A 12702-nucleotide genomic window follows, 5' to 3' on the forward strand; every position below is an offset into this window, starting at 1 on the left:
GGCCATTTGCAAGAAAGCGATTTCCGCATAGGCGTCGGAAATAGGCAGGCTGAAATGCCCACTGGATAGAATAGTCAGATCACAGCCAAATAAATTGTCAGTCAGCTTCGCTTTATTTAATCAGGACACAAGGGACACCTACGGTACATGTGGTGTTTTCAGAGCAATGTAAGTCAGTATTTCTTGTTTGGTGGGGCGGGCCGTTTGCGGGCAGACGGAGTATTTAAGAGATGAATATGTCTAATTTTACTGGGCTGGTAGATTGCCCGTTTTAATACTGAAATACTGATACTTCCCTCATGGGTCCTTTCGCGTCCACGGGTGACTGGTACTCCAGGGTATGCTCGGTGTGCTGTGGTCGTCAACCCCGTCCTTGGTAGAGCAGGTAGCTCTTGAGAGAGGCGGGCAGGGGCAGTCCGTGGATTCCGCTCAGGCGGTCCCTTCCTAGAGCCGCCCTCACAGAGCGCCTGCACAGGTCCATCAGAGGGAGGGGATCCGGATCGAGTCCGTTTATGTACCGGATTCGTATTTCGCAGTGTCCCCACACGGCGCTCTCTGCGGGGTACACCTTCCTGCCCTTAAGTCCTCTGAACACCACCCCTAGGTCATGTCCGTCCACTATGAAACCCAACGTCCCCTCGTCCATGTCCAAGACGACTAACAGCGAGTCTGGTATTATGAAGGTGTCGTCGGGCTCCAGGAAGGCGGGGTAGGTTCTGCCCGCGTGGTTCTCGCCGTCGTGGCACCGGCCCAGGTCCCAGCCCCAGGACTCGGTGTTGTTTCCCACCAGGGCCGTGTAGCCCACCAAATGCAGCGGCACGTCGCCCGTGGCCACTCCGACCATGGCGTGGGACCCCCTCTGGCGCTTGGCCCAGCTGACCTCCCACACGTGGAGTCCCTGCGTGTAGCCCACCCGGCCGCGGATGGCGTCCGTGCTCTGCGCCACGGGTTGACGGTGGAGCACCAGCTTGTTGTCGTCCTTGACGAAGATGTTGAGCGAGCGGTCGTCGTTGTTCCAGGAGTGCTGCACCTGGACGTCCGGGCCGGCGGGCGGCATGTCCAGCAGCCGGTCCAGCCGAGAGGGCTTGGTGTGCTTCGGGGGCGTGGCAGACGCCAGGGTATCCATCTGGGCGGGTTGGGTGGTGGTGGGGAACACGTCGGCTTGCTGCGCAGGCGGGGGCGGGATCGGCTGCTGAGCCGGCTGGGCTGAGGCGAACGTGGGGGGGACGGGGGGGGGGGTTTCCAAAGCCCTCAGATGAGCCTCCACCGATCTGCTGGCATCTAGCAGGGACAGCATAATGGCTCTTGACGACCCCTGTCGGCTCGGCGGAGCTGCGAATGGGGCCAGGAAGAACATGGCGTGGAACATAGCGTCTCACGGCGGCCCCGCGGCCTGCATTACCCCGACGACTCCCAGCTCTCGGGGCAGCTTCCTCTTCTGGTCTTCGTCCGCGCCGAGCCGCCTCTCGCTCCGGCTCGCTCGTGCGCGTTTTTGGGCGTCCGCGCGCGCAGCGCTTCGTCTTCTGCTCTCCTCCCACGGGCCGTCTCAGTGGCGCGCCCCGTGCCGCGGGGGCGCGCGCCGGGCCTTCTCATCGTGGCTACGTTGGCAGCCTGTGGCACGGCCGCTCCGCCGGTGTTGTCAGACGTCTCGGAAGGCAGATACGCTCCGTGGCCGATCCGAAACAGGGTATCGTTGTCTAGGCTGTCGTCTAGGGGGTGATCGGATTATGCATGTGTGGCCTTCTGCTTGAAATATGGTCTGGAGACCTCACGACCACCTAATAGCAGGTCTTAGCGCTAAAAACCCCACTGCACCTCGGCACATGCAGTATTATCCGCGCAGTGCAGGAAATCCTCGCTTGGATACATTACGCATGGCATGGATCGATGTCACTCTCTCTCCAACACCTCGCGCACGCAAACACTTCCCTCTTCAGAATGTCACATTGATTTTCAACTATAGCCTACATTGCAGAAAAAACACACACCTTGATTTAACACGTTGAGTGCCATAGCCGAGATATCTCGTCTTACATAATCCAACGCTTGAGTGCCAGAGCCGAGATATCTCGTCTTACATAAACATTTTTTTTTTTGACGGTGGGACATCAATCAACAACTTTTACGTCTTCTATATCACTATTGGAGCAAGATAATGTGTATAATCTATTTTACCGACCACTAAGTGGCGACAGTTCTCTCCAGACAGAGACAGAGACAAAGCCACAGCCACGGGACCCGTGGACCAAAAGCAGCCGCCTCCCGCGGAAATGGCTTGGCGATTTTACAGTCAGAAACGAACGAGCCTCATTCTCATACTGTAGGCGGGGACGCTTCGCGCTGCTGCGGTGGGGGGTTCCAGAAATGGACTGGGTGAGCAGCATAAAGCCTAGAGTCGCACGGGGGTTCATCGGGGCTCTCAAACCCAAGAGACAGTGAGACCTATCCACACTCGCTGCCAGGGAGAGTCGCTGCTCAAACTCCCAGCAGCAGAGCACTGCGCAGCACAGACGGAGGGAGGAGTTTGGAGACACACACACACTCTCTCTCTCTCTCTCAGAGAGAGAGAGAGAGAGAGAGGAGAGAGAGAGAGAGAGAGGAGAGAGAGAGATAGAGAGAGAGAGAGAGAGAGAGCGCACAGAGTGGGAGACAAGGGCACCCATAATCACAGGCACGTGAGGTGGTTCTAAAAATCCATTTATCTCCAAACTCTCTGAAAATCTCTGAAACCATGCTGTACTCAACGGCTAATATCTACATAACTACTAACTCTGCAAACAAACTCTTTTAGACAGAGAAAGCACACATTCTATTAGTTATTTTTAGATGATTGGTGTTCACGAATTCTTAACAGAAAATAATCCTCGGCTCTTGTAAAATGAGCCAGAATCCTCAAAAAAAAACCTGGCACAACTTACCTACAGGATTGAAAAAATGGCTGGCACTCAATGTGTTAACACGTTCACTGCCGTGGACGAGTTAACTCGTCAAAAAAACAACAACGGTTGACTGCCGTGGACGAGTTAACTCGTCAAAAAAAAAAAAAAAATTGATGGTGGGACGTGCATCTAACCCTTTTACATCTCCTATAAAAATATGAGAGCCATCGAATGTGTACAACCCATTCCACCGACCCACTAAGTGGCGACAGTGCTCTCCAGACTAGAGGAAGCCAAGCAAAAACAGCAGCGTGAGGAAGCCATTCTCATGAAAATGGATTGGCGAAAACGCTTTCGCTTTCGCGCTGGGAGCTGGCGGTGGGGGATTGCAAATTTGCATAATAGATTATGGGTGCAACACACTTTGAAACACCAGCAGAAAGCCCAGAATCGCACGCAGCTTCATTCCAGCTGAGCTCACAACCGAAAACCCAGAAACGAACGAGCCTCATTCTCATACTGTAGGCGAAAACGCTTTCGCGCTGGTGCACAACGGTGGCGCACAACAGTGGGGGGTTCCAAAAATAGACTGGGTACAACACACTTTGAAACAGGCAGCATAAGCCCAGAATCGCACAAAGCTTCATCAAAGCTCTCAACCGAAAACCCAAGAAACGAGCGAGCCCCATCCAGACTCGCCGACGAGGGGGCCGCCAGGGAGGGATGCTGCTCAGACAGGCAGCAGAAACTCGCTTGTGACAAACGCTGCAAAGCCACCAGAGACACGCCCACAGAGGGAGGAGTTTGAAGGAGAGGGGGGTGCGGGTGCTGTTATGGAGGAAATTACTGTTCAGAACTATATTGTTTAGATGTCTGATGTCTCACTGATGCCAAAAATAAATGGTTAAAGTGACTGTTCTGCCTGTTTGATTGAATTTCACAAAACTGCGATTATCTCAGCTTTCTGTCTCAGACGCTGAAACCATGCTGTATTCAACGGCTAATATCTACATAACTACTAACTCTACAAACTAACTCTTTTAGACAGAGAAAGCACACATTCTATTAGTACTTTTGAGATATTTTGTGTTCACAAAGTCCAAGCAGAAAATAATCCTCGGCTCTTGAAAGATGAGCCAGAATCCTCAAAAAAAAACCTTGGCAGAAGCTACCTACAGTAAAAAAAAAACTGTTGGCAGTGAATGTGTTAAAAATGAGAATTAGTTTGTCATGGTTTTATTAGGCTACATAATTCCCGACCATACAGGTCTGTGGTGTAACAGTAGATTACTTTAGGTAGGAGAAGAGGTAGGAGAAAATAAGCAAATGCTGATCTTTTCCAACCATTAGGCTATGTTTAATAGCACCGCAATAGCCCTCTCCACTTCCCTCGTCCCAGAGTGAGAGAGAGAGAGAGAGAGAGAGAGAGAGAGAGAGAGAGAGAGAGACACACAGGGCATACTGTCAGTGGCCTATAATGTTACTGCCCAGCTCAACTTAACTGCCTCATCTCCTAGTAATAGCCAGTAACCTTGGCCTACTGCAAAAGTTAACTATGTTGAAAATTCGATGTCTGGTTTTGTCACGAGTACAGCTGAAGTCCCTCTCGCCATCAAGCAGACAGTGACGGAAGATACTCACAATTCTCTCATGAATTATTGGACTAAATTGGTCGGATTCAATGCATATACATGAATAGAAATTAATAAAAAATAGCTGATTAAGAAAATGTGTGCTGGTGGAACGAAATTCAACTTCAAATAGAGGCATCACTCAGCGCGGCTCCCAGTATGCTGGCTGCGTAATTACGCACACAGCAGCCCCGCAGTGGCGATGCAGGAGAGAGAGCCCGAAAAGAAATAAGCATACCATCCATAACAACATAGCATGAAAGCTGAAAAAAATGTATGACAGTAACACACATACATACCGTTCCCATTGTATTTGAGCTGCGCCAGCATTAATTGCACACTTTTTATAATGTCCTAGGTCTAATAACTGTTTGTTTGTTTGTTTTTTGGTCGGGCTGAGTCGGTCTTGAGCTGAGTCTATGTGACAACAGCGGGCGAGTTGAGCTCGGTCCGCGTCTCAAGCAGGTTGGGTCGAGTTAGATTTTTTAGGACCGTTGAACTTGCATGACAGCCATCCAGAAAGGAGGACAGCACTCCAAGTTGAATACTTTTATTGCCACACAGACGTTTCGGGCAGCAGCCCTTCTTCAGCGTGTGAAATGGCAATGATAGACAGGTGATTCACAGGTGGGCATGAGCGCGTTTTATTTGATTTTCTATGCATGACAGCCTCACATCTCTCTCTCCCCCCCCCCCCCCATCTCTCTTTTGTCTCTCGCCCTCTCTCTCTCACTCTGCCCCTCTGCTTGCCCAGCCCACTCAGCGAGAAGGAAGCTGCTGTCACAGACGTGACGCTGTGGCTTTTAAGGGGAATGGACATGATCACACCTGTCAATACTTTTGGGCATAAACACGCCTATATGGAGGTTTGCGACGAGGTGACGCCAAGCACAGCGGGCCGACGCGCCCACAATTACGGCTTTGCGCAGCACTATTCGGGCGCAAAACGGGCGCTAATGCAAAATTACCGCCTTTGCGACGATAGAGCCCATAGATCTCAAAAATGGCATATCACTGAACAAATCCCATTTCAACAATACTTATGTATGAGGTTTTAGTTGGTATCATGGAATGAAGGTTTTGAGTTTGACTGTGCCTTTATTTTTACTGTCAAAGGCTCTGAGGACACTGAATATAGTACAGTATACTTTAGGACATGAAGCTGTTGGAAATGTTATCACTGAAGTAACTGACTGACTGAAATTCCAATAAGTAGTAAAATCTACATTTCAGCTGGCCCTGCAGGCAAATCCAGTGACCCCGTCTATTCTAAGATTGAACTCAAAAACGTTCCCAAGAAAGGTGAGTTCACAAATTATAAACATGAAATGAACATAGGCAGCAATGGTGAAATATAAAAAGTGATGTTTTAATAAATATATTCATCTGATCATTCTGAGCAGTGAGGCGTGCTGATGCCGCTGAGAGCACGGTCTATTCCGATGTGAAGATAAGATCAACCACAGGTAAAATCAGTTATTCAAAATCCTCACCAACCTTTCAGTGACAAGCTCATTCACACAAACGTTTCACTGATACAATCATACTCTCATCATCATTAATGAGAGCAGATGTAACCCTGATACAATCATACTCTCATCATCATTAATGAGAGCAGATGTAACCTGGGTCAGGATGCAGTTCTGATCCCCTCAGTCACTTTGTTGCTTTGGGTCGTCAATGCCCAGATAATTATAGCTACAGGTACAGCAATCTTCAACTGGCATCTGGGCCATGAGAGGTCCCTGACACAGAAACTTAACTGAATATACTTCAACTTAACTTATGATAACTTAAACCAATTCAACCTCTTAATAAAGAGTATAGATATCATTAGTTTATCTAAAGCACTGTCCCTTATGGTGTACAAAGTTTAGTTCTTTGATATGACAGCTCGCTGGCAGCTGAAAGCATTGCTACCACATAATGAGACTACATGTGCCCAAGGTGTCAGGTAAGTTTCAGCCAATCACAATACATAAATAAGGAGTTTTTCTGTTCATACATTGACAGGCAATTAAACATGTTTTGTTGCTTTTCGTGTAGCTAGCTGTTTCAGAGTGTGTAGTAGGCTAGATATAGTACAGTATATACTTTAGGATTAACATGGGGCACTGAATCTAGTACCCTATATACTTTAGGATTAACATGGAGCAGTTGGAAATGTGATCACTGAAATAACTGAACTCACTATAAGTGGTAACATCTACATTTCAGCTGGCCCTGCAGGCAAATCCAGTGACCCCGTCTATTCTAAGATTGAACTCAAAAACTTTCCCAAGAAAGGTGAGTACACAAATTATAAACATGAAATGACAACACGTTCTCACTCCGAGCACGTAGCATATTGACGCTTTGTCCCGTCCCTTGTGCGTCACTTGTTACTAACATGGTACCCTTGAGCGACCCATGAAACGACTTGGGCTTTCCAACTAAACTCAATGCAAACCCATGGAAGTCATCTTTGACGCTTATGGCAACTGCTCCCCCATTAGCCTAACTGCTCCCCCATTAGTCAACTGCTCCCCCATTAAGGTCTGGAGGGAGATTAGGTTTAGGCGTGGGGGGTGGGAGAAGTTAGGTTTAGGGTTAGGGTCTGGGGGAGGTTAGGTTTAGGCATGGGGGGTGGGAGAGGTTAGGTTTAGGGTTAGGGTCTGGGAGAGGTTAGCTCCTCCAGACCCTAATGGGGGAGCATTTGACTAATGGGGGAGCAGTTAGGCTAATAGGGGAGCAGTTGCCATAAGCGTCAAAGATGACTTCCATGGGTTTGCATTGAGTTTAGTCGGAAAGCCCAAGTCGTTTCATGTGTCGCTCAAGGGTACCATGTTAGTAACAAGCGACACACAAGGGACGGGACAAAGCGTCAATATGCTACGCGCTCGGAGTGAGAACGGGTTGGAAATGAACATAGGCAGCAATGGTGAAATATAAAAACATATGTTTTAATAAATACATTCATCTGATCATTCTGAGCAGTGAGGTGTGCTGATGCAGCTGACAGCACGGTCTATTCTGATGTGAAGATAAGATCCACCACAGGTAAAATCAGTTATTCAAAATCCTCACCAACCTTTCAGTGACAAGCTCATTCACACAAACGTTTCACTGATACAATCATACTCTCATCATCATTAATGAGAGCAGATGTAACCCTGGGTCAGGATGCAGTTCTGGGGCGACATTACAGAAACTTCCTAAATTCCAAATCCTATCCTAAATGATTGGTAACCATGGTAATTAGAGTTAGGACTTGATTTAGGAAAACACCCATTACAGAACAACAGTTCCTAAGTCAATATTCTCATCCTAATTTAAAATGGGAAAAGCGTATTACAGAAGCGTCCCAACTCCCCCAAATCTTAAAAAAGCTCTCCTAACTTAAGATGCCAGCTATGCTGTCCTAACTAATTTACGCTATTTTCAACTGGAACAACAGCCATCTTGCATCTCGTTATAATTTATAGCCTACCTACCTACGCTGCGCTGTTATACATTTGCAAAACCAACAAAATGTCAACAGGCTCAATTTATTTACCGAAAGGCTCATGCGGGACCCGAATGACGTTTTGCGTTTTGATGACAGAATGCTCGTTAATCGATATAGACTGCCCCGGGACATGATACTGCAGCTAGCCGAGGAGCTGAGACCTGTGTTGGAGAGACCGACTAGGCGACACGGGGCTCTGCCCGGTTTCTGCTATTTTAGCCCATTCCCTCTCTTTCACCTCCCGCGTGAGGGTGGCTGAAAACTTTCCGAAAAGCACGTCTTTAACCTTTTCTACGGCGGTCACTAAGACCTCAACTCATCTGCCTTGAAGTTAAATGCCCTTCGTTTTTGGTCCATTGCCCCACAATCTCAAAAATGTTCGACAACAACAACACACATCGTTAGCCTACTAGCTAATAGCAGGCTACTAGCGCTCCTACAGTACTTCCCCCGCAAGTTGAGAAGGAGGAGGTGTCTGTTGCTAGTGGTTGCTAGGGTAACAGACAGAAAAGTTGATAACCGATGCTGGATGAGTATTTAGGATTGCCTAACAAGACATAAGATAGGATTTAGCAAGATAAGATAGGATTCCTAAAGTTAGTTAGGATTTGCTTCTGTAATACGAAATCAGAAAAAATCCTATCTTAAACTAGTCCTATCCTAACTTAAGACATAAGATAGGGAGTTTCTGTAATGTGGCCCCTGATCCCCTCAGTCACTTTGTTGCTTTGGGTCATCAATGCCCAGATAATGACAGCCTACAGGTACAGTAATCTTCAAATGGCATCTGGGCCATGAGAGGTCCCTGACACAGAAACTTAACTGAATAAACATGTACTTAAACTTAGTGGTTTTCTTCATTTGAAATTAGTTTATTTTTGGTACATGTAGGAAGTATCCACTTTATCATTAGTCCCTATATCAATATTTTTGATTGTTTTTTGCATCACATTATGATCTCATGTTTGCTAAAACAAAACAACACCACTACCATAGTTATTTCTATTCATTTATTGAAAGTAAAAGATGAAAATTGGATGAAACAAATTCAAAAAACTTTAAAATGTACAACTCTGACTCAGAACAAACATGCAGAAATGTATACCAGCTGCACAAAATGTTTTCAAGGTTCATTAGAGGGTGTTTTCCCTTTTCATGATCACTTATTTGTTGTGAAGTACGCCATTAGTGCAGCTCTAACATCAGTCCCTTCTGGATGACCATGCTCAGGTAATGCCTGGACAGGAGGCTGAATGTTCACCTGCCTGTCTACAGGCTCAGCAGCAAAATGGTCGCCATGTTCTTCGCAGATGTTATGCAGCACACAGCAGGCCAGCGTAATTTTCTTGCTCAGCTCCAGCCTGGTGTCATTTCTCTTTAGGAGGCACCTCCATCGGCCTTTTAAACCTCCCAAAACACGTCTCCACAACCGATCGTGCACTGCTCAGCCTGAAATTGTAGTTGCGTTGTTCAGGGGTCAGTCTGCCAGTGTCCGATAATGGCTTCATAAGCCAATTTTGCAGGGGGTAGGCCGCGTCACCAATCAGATAATGTCCCACATTGCAGCCAGAAATAGTCACTTTGTTTTGACTGAGTAATTCCCCGTCACTTAGGGCATCCCACAAATGTGACTGTCGCAATACTCTAGCATCATGCACACTCCCTGGATAGCCAACACATACATCCCAGAAACGACCTTTGCCATCCACAACTGCTTGCAGAACAATTGAATACCACCCCTTACGGTTGTAATAGTCCCGAGGAAACTCCTCTGGTGCTATTATCGGAATGTGGCTTCCATCTATTGCACCAACACACTGTGGTACTCTCCAATGATTTTGGAAGAAATTGGCCATTTCTACCAGCTTGTCTGCATCGGGAAATGTAATGTGGGCAGGAAGCAGCACCCTGATGACTGCGTTGCAGAAATCCTGAAGACAATTAAACACAGTGCTCAGGCCTACCCCAAAAAGATGGCTGATGGTCCTGTATTCACCACCAGTGGCCAGCTTCCAGATGGCATTTGCCACCCGCTTTCGTATCGGGACACACAAACGGTAATTTGTATCCCGTCTCCCCATGACATGCCTGACCCGACCGCAGATGTACTGAAACGACTCCCGGGACACACGGAAATTCTGCACGAATTGCTGAGGGGTGAAATCCGGAACAATTGTGTCCCACCAGTGCTGAGATCGTGGGTGTGTCCAGACAACGGGTGACCTCCGCCTTTCCATCAGCCACAAGACTGCCTGTAAAGATGAAAGAAATTGAATGATTAAAATAAAATAAAATAAATGAGATCAAATTATTGTAGTGATTGTAAAGATGCATGTTGTCATCAGCAAAGTTATGCTGTGTGGAGAGCGATAAATATAAAAACGATCATTTATCCTGATTCTTTGAGAAATTAGGTTTTACAGAAATCATTGTTTACATCCACGTGAGTAAACAGGATACTGGAGAACACCAATTTCTCTGCCACGTTAGCCTCCAGTATCCTGTTTACTCACGTGTAAACACTCACTGCATGATAATACAATGATGTCTGTCAAACCTCAATACAAGGAGCAAATCATGGAAGTCTGATCGAAAATAAAACTAAGTAGTGCAGTTTCTGCAACCGGAACATTTGTCTGTTTAGTCTATTAAGACACAATTGCGCTGTGAGCATGAACTCAGCTCAGACTGCACTGTTATCTAACAACAAGCTAACATTAGCATTAGCATCCATTCAGTGTTCCACGGAATCAAAACGTATTAGGCAACGTTAATTACCCGTCTTCTCGAACGTAATCGCCGTTCAAGGCAGCCACGACGAGCAGCACAGAAGCGTTGTGCCAGCGTTGTTTGGGCTTCAATGAAGGCTCGAAAAACCAGGAGCAATGGTAACAGCACTTCGTTCATCACGGTTACATGCTGCCACTCCGACGTGCTGCCACTCGTCCACCATGTTGAATGAACCCTGAACCTGCCGCTAGTGCTGCTGGGAAATCAGAGACTTTTTTTTTTTTTTTACCGACGTATCCAATGACGTAATGACGTGGCTCTCGTTCAAAGCTCTCGCGGTGGAACAAGAAAGGGGTTCATAATCTGGGGCTCCAGGCTCCGACTGAGCGCCAGTTTTGAGCAAAGCTCCAGCCCAGGCTCCAGGTTCCTGTAGGTGGAAAAGGGGTATTAGTGGGTCGGTGGAATGGGTTGTACACGTTCGGTGGCTCCCATATTTTTATAGGAAATGTAGGGGGCTTTGATCAACGTCCCACCATCAAAAATTTTTTTTTTTTTTTGACGAGTTAACTCGTCGACGGCAGTCAACCGTTGTTGTTTTTTTGACGAGTTAACTCGTCCACGGCAGTGAACGTGTTAAATCGTCTAGTCAGACTATTAAATCGGTTCATTGCTGTATTGTAATTAGAAGTCAAATTTAAATTGTTATCCTTCCAAGGCAAACAAACTTCATATCTGCCATTGTTGTACTTTACCCATTGTTGGTACTTAAGCAGTGCATCTGCGTCTGAGCTCCGCCCACTTTCCAAATGAATTCCTAGGGACTCCGTTTCCCAGAAGCTGCGTAGTTGATCTGTCAGCATCTGTTCGTCTCAGGTGAAAGACTCCAACATCCAGAGGTTCGGGTTCGGTGGTGACGCTCATCACAGGTATAGACACTGCACCTTGAATCAGCCATCCAAATTTACTCTCCACAGCCAAGTCCACTGTCAAGTCTCTCTGTGCGTCCTGAGACTATGTTCCAATATTGATCTCCTCCGATCAAAATTCCAAGACCCTCTGTTTCCATGCCTCTTACAGGCGTGTCGGCAACTTGCAGGCCTTTATTTTCAAGGGATCTTCTTATTTTTTCATCTGCTATTTGCATGTTTGAAGAGCACACTGTCGGAGTTTCAAGTAATTCTACATCTACTGCTTCATTTGTTTTCAGATTTCTCAGGCGCACTTTAACCTTTTTCGCAATTACTCTTTTGGAGGTTACAGAACCAAATGTGTGTAGTCTTATCGTTTCTGTCCCCACTACGGGTAGATTTAATATAGCAGAAATATCCTCTTGAATAAAACTGCGCTGACTCCCACCATCGAGCAAGCACCTGGCGAGTTGTCGTTGGCTAGGCGCATCTATCCAAACAGTAGCAGTTTGTAACAATACAGTGTTGCCTTCAGCATTGCATGGAAAAACTGAGACTACAGTATCTGTGGGATCTGATTCATTATTTTTATCATTTGGAACACGTTTTGTTTGGTGCACACAGACTGTTTTATAATGTCTTTTGCCGCATAGATCACACACAATACTGTGCGCTCTGCAGTTACGCGCGATGTGTCTGGGCCCAAGACATGAAAAACATCTACCAAAACGTTTCAGTTTTTCTCTTCTAATATCCACAGTAAACTCTGTGCATTCTCGGGACTTATGATCATGTCTTCCACAGAACAGACAGTCATTTTCTTCATTTGGACTCCATGTATGAAATGTCGCAGCTGAAGGTGTGGTGCCATATGATCGTCTCATTCTGCACTCCTTCTCGCGCTCCCGATCATGGCGCACGTTCCTTTCCTCATGTTGGAAACTGTCTTTTCTTTGAGTCAGATTAGCTGTCCTCTCTCTGCTTTCCACATCCAATTTCAGAAAGTCCATCAGTTCCTTTGCTTTGAGCTCTTGGTCAGCTTCCTTTCGGGTGAAAGCAAGAGCAAC

At 46.8% G+C, this 12702-nt stretch overlaps 1 pseudogene across 1 annotated transcript; it reads right to left on the bottom strand.

Moving 5' to 3' along the window:
- Positions 1-361: 361 nt before the first annotated feature.
- On the bottom strand, positions 362-1126 carry LOC310800775 (SPRY domain-containing SOCS box protein 1 pseudogene; annotated as a pseudogene). The gene has a single exon. The product of its transcript is annotated as an SPRY domain-containing SOCS box protein 1 pseudogene (transcript).
- Between the last annotated feature and the right edge of the window lie 11576 nt (positions 1127-12702).

The sequence above is a fragment of the Poromitra crassiceps genome, assembly GCF_964638095.1.
Source record: "Poromitra crassiceps genome assembly, contig: HAP1_SCAFFOLD_64, whole genome shotgun sequence".
Lineage (NCBI taxonomy): Eukaryota > Metazoa > Chordata > Actinopteri > Beryciformes > Melamphaidae > Poromitra > Poromitra crassiceps.